Source organism: Miscanthus floridulus, chromosome 5 (assembly GCF_019320115.1).
Source record: "Miscanthus floridulus cultivar M001 chromosome 5, ASM1932011v1, whole genome shotgun sequence".
NCBI classification, from domain to species: domain Eukaryota; kingdom Viridiplantae; phylum Streptophyta; class Magnoliopsida; order Poales; family Poaceae; genus Miscanthus; species Miscanthus floridulus.
The window spans coordinates 126,690,865-126,698,136 of record NC_089584.1 but is presented as its reverse complement, the minus strand read 5'-3'; the positions used below and the strand labels follow the sequence as shown (position 1 = coordinate 126,698,136).

Genomic DNA, 7,272 nt, shown 5'->3' with positions numbered 1-7,272 from the left:
TAACGGATATTATGCGAAAATATTGTCACTCTGCTTTATTATTCATATATGTACACAGCATGGGTCAGTCAATGTATCTGTCATTTATACTAATCGTATACTGAACAACAAATTGGGCGTAATTACTATACTCATGAAATCCATGAGCTTACAATTTTATAGAACCGGCATACAAGTACACAATCATGCCATCCTCATGGTCATGGCCCAAGTTGAGCTTAACAATTCTGCACCGGGGCCACAATTTTTTGTATTGAACCTTAGTAATCGGAATCGCACGATACAAACGCGTGAGCTCCCAATGAAAGATGATTCACATGAGCAAGGATTGAGACTTGATATCATCGGGTAACTCCATGGATCCGTTTCTATCTAAGATCAACCTTACCCCAACCTAGGTTAACCGATGGGTCACTAGATCCTACTAACTCCATGGACTAGTTTCTATTTAAGATCAACCTTACGGTTACGGCCTTGTTCGCTGGTCTGAAACTGGCTGAAAACACTGTTCTGGTTAAATTGTTGTGAGAGAAAAATACTGTTCCGGCTGAAAAAAGAAGCCGAACAAACCGAATATAAGGTAACCCGAACAGGGCCTACGGCTCATTACTGGCTTTGTTGCGGTGGGTTGAGCTAACACCCCAATACAGGACTGGCCGTTCCCACCGTTCCCATTCCTACATCTGCAGCTCTGCGGCCCTCCCTCGCTGCCCCCGTACAACGGCGAAAAGGTGTCCGCAGCCGTCGGGGTAAAGGTGGCTGGGCGACTGCCCAATCTGGCATTCGGCAGTCGGCACGTGCGAGAGCACCCGGAACCGAGGGCACCAACGATGGCGGTGGCCACTGGCCCGTGGCCTCCACCGTGGCAAGATCCGGCATCCAGGACAGAGGACACCGCGAGGAGGGGCTGGCGCGCGTAGTTTAGCCCTTCTTTAGTGCGCGAAAAGTTTTTTTCAAAAAGTGCTACAGTATCTATCACATCGAATCTTGCGATACGTGCCTGGAGCATTAAGTGTAGACAAAAAAAAACAAAACTAATTGCACAGTTTTGTTGAAAATTGCGAGACGAATGTTTTAAGCCTAATTAGTCCATGGTTGAATATTAATTGCCAAATAAAAACAAAAATACTACCGTGGTTAAATTTCCAACTTCTCACGAACTAAACAAGGGCTTAATAAACACACACACACACGCACAAGCAAACGGATCTCATCTCGCAGGTCGCAGCCTCTCCGTCGCACTGACACCAACGCTATTCTAATCATACAGAAGAGTACGATGTGCCACTGCCAGCCGTTCCATCGCCTTTGCCCGGGCCTTTGCTCTCGTCTCCACTCTCCAAAGCATGGGCCTATCCCGCCTATGGGAGTAAACAATGGCTGGCACTGGCAGGCAGGCAGGAAAACTGCAAAAGATGGTACTGTACTAAAGGACAACAGCGTTTCACTGTTACTGCATCGTCACCTGATAAAAGCTGTAAAAAACGGCCGAGCGAAGCCTTTCCAGGCCTTTCCAATCGTGGAACGTTTAATGACGGAGTCACCGAGGTGTTAAATGCCCCCATTTAACACGGGCATTTAACGGGATCAAGTTGGAACGGTGCGGGTGGGCCCCTGTAACCGAAGCTAACAGCGTCAATTACACGTGGGCCTTGCAGAGTACCGGTGGGGCGCTGGGTGCTACTACACTACTACTACTTCCGTACCTGCTATCGGTTGTCCACTACACGGTGCCGGAGCAATCGCCGCGAAGAAAGAAAGAGCCGCGTCCGTCCATGACATGTGGGCCACCAGCCGGTTGGCCTTGGCCGGCTGCGGGAGCCGAGGCGCGGGGCTGCAGCCCGCAGGCCATAAGCCAAAGCCAACGTCTCCTGGTCGTGCTACCAGTCGTCGCAACTGGCTAACGTCTTCTGCCGCGACTGGTCCGCGGCCGCGGTGGGGCCCAGCTGTCATGCTCCCCTCGGCGGGCCCGCCCCGCTGCCAATATAAGAGGTGAACAGGGACAGCGCCTTTCGGCTGGCACCGGGAGCGTGACCGTCACGAGGGAGGAGATCGGGAGCGGAAGCCGGAAGGGAACGACTCGTCGCCGGCGGGCCCCGCTCCCCGCCGCACCCCACCTCCAGCTGCCCGCCTCCCCCGCCGCCGTGGTCCGCGGCTGAAGGGCAAAGCGGGGCCACGCGCCCAGGCGGGGGTGAACAGGGCGGGACGGGGTCGCCGTCCGGGCGGTGGGGTGGGCGAATCGATTCTGCGTGGGCGGCTGGGGCTAGCCGCCGATAAAAGGGGGCGCCTTTGGACTGGTGAGGAAAGCGAGAGAAAAAGGTTGGGCTGCTTGCCCTTCCACTTCCATCCTCGCCTTCTACTTTCCATTTCGCCCCCGGTTTATTTTTTTCTTCGTCCTGGTCTCCTGGATGCGTTGGTCGCGTGTTTGATCTGACTATAAGCCGCCGTAGAGGAGGAGGAGGTGATAGGTGTCCGTGCGGTGGGCGGTGGCTTCCGAGGGCGACCAGAGTTAGGTCGTTGGCACCTTCAGTGCGGTGAGGAAGGTGAGGGGCTCAGGGCTTTCGGTGGTTGCTTAACTTGCTTCGACGTGAAAGCTTGCTTTTCTCGCGGTAAATTCGGATCTTTTGGGGTTTTGCGCGTACCGGTGTTCGATTCCTCTTGGTTGGCTTTGCTTGAGGTTTTGTTTTGGGGTTTGCTGGTTTTGCGCGGCGATTGCGGAAGAAGCAGGGGGCACGGCGGGTGCCTGAGGCATAGGTGTTCGAGGGTCAGTCTTCCCGTTTGTGTTTCGGTCTCCGCCTTCCGGTGAGTAATTCCCGGCTGAACGCTTGATCGAGTGCCGAAGGATAGAAGACGCCACACGAAGCTTGGTTTGTGTGCCAAAACGTGCCTTTCTTCTTCTGTGAAGAAGTTGCCAGTAATAGGGAAGAATTGTGCGCTGGTTCGCGAAGAACACACCACACAGCTTACCTGTAGGCTCAATTCCACCTAATTCGTGGTATTTTTTGCTCGATTCAGTCCAATCTTTGGTGTGTTGTAATTCGTGGTGAAGACGGGATTTTCTTTTCTTTTTTTTTTGTCTGTACGGCATTTGAGCAGTGGGAACTGGGAAGCTGTTCCTGTTGCCGATTTGTGGTAGAACCGTAGAACTCCTCTTCATTTCGCATATTCTCTGGTACTGGTATTATGACTTTCCTTTTTTAGAATTTTCACTCCTGAGGGAGTACGAGAACACTAAGTAGAACTTTTGATCCCTGGTTTATTACTACCGATTTTTTTCGTGTTTTCCATCATGTTTTGGTTGCTGTTGCAAATATTAGATTCTGCTGGTCAAATATTTGGGTACAGCCTTTTTTTAGTGGAGACATTCTGGCACACCTTTGATCTGTTTTTGTACTTGAAGGTTTGCAGCTAGACATTGAAGGCGCAGTAATAGAACCCAAAGAATGGGTAAGAAAGGAAAGTGGTTTAGTGCGGTGAAGAAAGTCTTCAGCTCCTCTGATCCGGATGGAAAGGCAGCAAAGGTATGTCGAAATTCCCTATTCACAGCCAAAAAAATGGTCCACTTGGTCATCAAAGTTCTTTCATTTCAATCTATATGATTTGTGGCTACTATGAAGGCTGAGAAGGCAGACAAGTCAAAATGCAAGAGGAGATGGCCATTTGGAAAATCGAAGAAGCACTCGGAGCCTTCGATCTCAACGGTGCAAGGGACTGCTCCAGTAGCTCCGTTGCCATCACCACCACCAACTCAGCCCCACTCTCTGGAGATTAAAATTGTGAATCCAGTTGAAACAGACAGTGAGCAGAACAAGCATGCCTACTCCGTTGCGCTTGCATCTGCTGTTGCTGCTGAAGCTGCAGCAGTTGCTGCCCAGGCTGCTGCGGAGGTTGTCCGCCTCACAGCAGTTACCACGCCTGCACCAAAAATGCCTGTTAGTTCAAGGGAAGAACTTGCTGCCACCAAGATTCAGACTGCCTTCAGGGGTTATCTGGTAATTCATCTGCACTTGTAGGTCATTTACTATTTGCTTCTGTTATCTTGTTGATGTCGTTGCACTAGCCCTATAGTAAGAAAATTCAGATCCTCTTACTGCTGTGGGTCACTGTCTTGAACTTATTAGCACTTGAGACCATGCACGCAAACTAACTTTTGGTTAATATTTTGTAAGACATCTGATTTGGTTGGTAAAGCGTTGCTTTCTATTATCATTGTGTATCTCTATGATCTGTTCGTTTTAGAATACAGCCAAGATTTCACTTTGCTGGTCGTTTTCAAACTTATATTTATCCGATGTTTCCTATCTTTTATGGCACTTAAAGAGATGCCGATGCTAATGTTACAGCTGAAAAAACAAGTTAAAGTGTGACTAAACATGATCTATTGAGAATACTTCCACTTATCTCGTTGGATTCATTGACCTATTTATATGAATATTTTGTTTATTTTGGTTCTATGGGATATTAAGTGCTTATTAAATCTGCAAAAACAAATTTCAATTTTAGGCAAGGAGAGCATTGCGGGCACTAAGAGGTCTAGTTAGATTGAAGTCACTTGTTGATGGAAATGCTGTCAAGCGCCAAACTACTCACACCTTGCAATGCACACAAACAATGACAAGAGTTCAAACTCAAATCTACTCTAGAAGGGTGAAGTTGGAGGAGGAAAAACAGGCTCTTCAAAGGCAGCTCCAATTGAAACATCAAAGGGAACTTGAGAAAATGAAGGTGAGCACACCATTTTGATGCAAGAGTCTAAGCTACATTGATGTCTAGGAAAAATGTGTTTTTCTCTATCCCTATGTTTTGTACCATAATTTCGAACATAATGTTGCACCCAAGTAGAGTTTTTCTTTGGGTACTAGATGATGCAATTATAGAATAGGACGGTCCTGATATAAGAGATTTCTGACACTCAATTTCTTATCAGATTGATGAGGACTGGGATCACAGCCATCAATCCAAAGAGCAAATGAGGCCAACCTAATGATGAAACAGGAAGCTGCACTGAGACGAGAAAGAGCACTTGCATATGCATTTTCTCACCAGGCAAGTTGTCTCTTTTGTTTCTGTTGAGTTCGTATATTATTTTTCTTGTTTAGCTGTTCCCAACTTCTGTTCTACATTGATTTGTTCTATACATGTAGCTCTGTTTCCCCACTCTTTGGTCATTCTTTTTTTTTGGGTCTTCTGATGCAGTGGAGGAATTCTGGTCGAACTATAACTCCTACTTTCACGGAACCTGGGAACCCTAACTGGGGCTGGAGCTGGATGGAACGCTGGATGACAGCAAGACCTGGGAGAGCCGATTGGCGCCATCAGACAAGGATTCTAAAGACCATGCTCTGACAAAGAATCCAAGCACCAGTATTGTTCGATCATCTGTACCCCGTGCCATCTCATCCAGAGACCAGCAACACCCAAACAAGTCGAGCCGCCCCACCAAGCCGGCAATCACCTTCAACTCCGCCATCAAAGGCCCCATCAACCTCAGGAAAGACCAGGCCAGCAAGTCCAAGGGGCAATTGGCTGTACAAGGAGGATGACCTAAGGAGCATCACAAGGCATACGCTCTGAGCGCCCAAGGAGGCAGAGCACAGGTGGAGGCTCGGTCCGGGATGATGCAAGCCTGACGAGCACACCACCTCTCCGCAGTTACATGCAGTCGACAGAGTCTGCAAGGGCGAAGATCCGGTACCGCAGTCTATTGACTGAGAAGCTTGAGGTTCCTGAGAGAGCACCTCTGGTCCACTCCGTTGTTAAGAAGCGCCTGTCGTTCCCCGCCGTCGATAAACCAAGTGTTGTGCCGACAGATAAGCCGAAGGAAAGAGTGAGACGCCATTCAGACCCTCCGAAGGTCGATCCTGCAACGCTGAAGGATGTCCCTGCTGCCTGATCAGGCCTTATGATTGTTAGGTTTTGTGCTTTTAACTCCGTGATGTATTATCTGAGTTAGGTTGTTTTACTCGTGTCATGTATGATCTGTCCGGGTTGATTTGAGATAATTCTAACTGTGTTTACAGACAATGCGTGATGCTAAATGTAAGTGTGGTTGGTTTTCAATGTACGGATATGACAGTGTTTGACTTGACTTTGCCTTGTTTAGTTCCCGCCTCAAAACTTTATGCCTGTCACGTTAAATGTTCGAACATATGCATGAAGTATTAAATATAGACTAAAAAAAATAACTAATTGCACAGTTTACGACTAATTAGCGAGACAAATCTTTTAAGTCTAATTAGTCTATAATTTAACAATAAAGTGGTACAATACACATATGTGTTAATGACAGATTAATTAGGCTTAATAAATTCGTCTCGTGGTTTACTGACGGATTCTGTAATTTGTTTTTTTTATTAGTATCCGAACACCCTATGCGACACCCACATGTAACATCCAATGTGATACCCCAAAACTTTACAGGCTAGGGCCATGTTCGCTGGTCTGAATCTTAGCTGAAACTGGCTGAAAAATACTGTTCTGGCTGAATTATTGTGAGAAAAAAACGTTGTTTTGGCTGAAAAAACAAACCGAATATGGGGTAAGCCGAACGGGACCTAGATCTAAATAACACCTTTGTTAAGGTGCGAATACTACATCATATCTGTCAAATTCCTAAGAGCCATTATCGTTGCCATATCTCAATGGTCTTTAAATTTTCTTTTCCAAAGATGTTATGCGCACGGATATCAATCGAGTCTCTTCACCAGATTGGCAAGATGGCAAGGGAGATTTTTTTTTTAAAAAGGCCCCAAAAAACTAAACACATGCTCAAATTTTTTTAGAATGCGTGTTTAGGTAAAATTCAAAGTTTCTTAACAAAACACATGCTCAAAATTAAGTTTTAATTCAAAACTAAATTTAAAAGCATTCAAATTGAATTGTCGAGTCACTAATCACTACCATGACACCTAAGTGCTCTAGGAGTTGCTCTATGGTATACTTGATTCATTGTGATAGTATAAGCGGTTTCCTCCATTCAATTTCCTAAATCCTTGGCTCATTCATGGCATGCTCTTCTATCTGTATTATGCTTAATCTCTTGCTCAGGATTTCATATCCCTTATCATGTCATAAGACATCTTCTGTCAATGTCTTCATGTTCAAATCTATCTATCCATGCTATGCTATTAGAACATATTTTTCTTATCTCATAGCTACACTTTTACTTTTTATATATCCACACCTATCTCGATCTTTCCACCATATTCTCATGCAGATGGCAGGAAAGGGAAAGGGGAAGGCAACGGAGGAGCCTAGATAGAAGAAGACCAA

At 46.5% G+C, this 7,272-nt stretch overlaps 1 pseudogene; it reads left to right on the top strand.

Moving 5' to 3' along the window:
- Window positions 1-2,000: 2,000 nt before the first annotated feature.
- On the top strand, window positions 2,001-6,085 carry LOC136450694 (protein IQ-DOMAIN 3-like; annotated as a pseudogene).
- The last annotated feature ends 1,187 nt before the right edge of the window (window positions 6,086-7,272 follow it).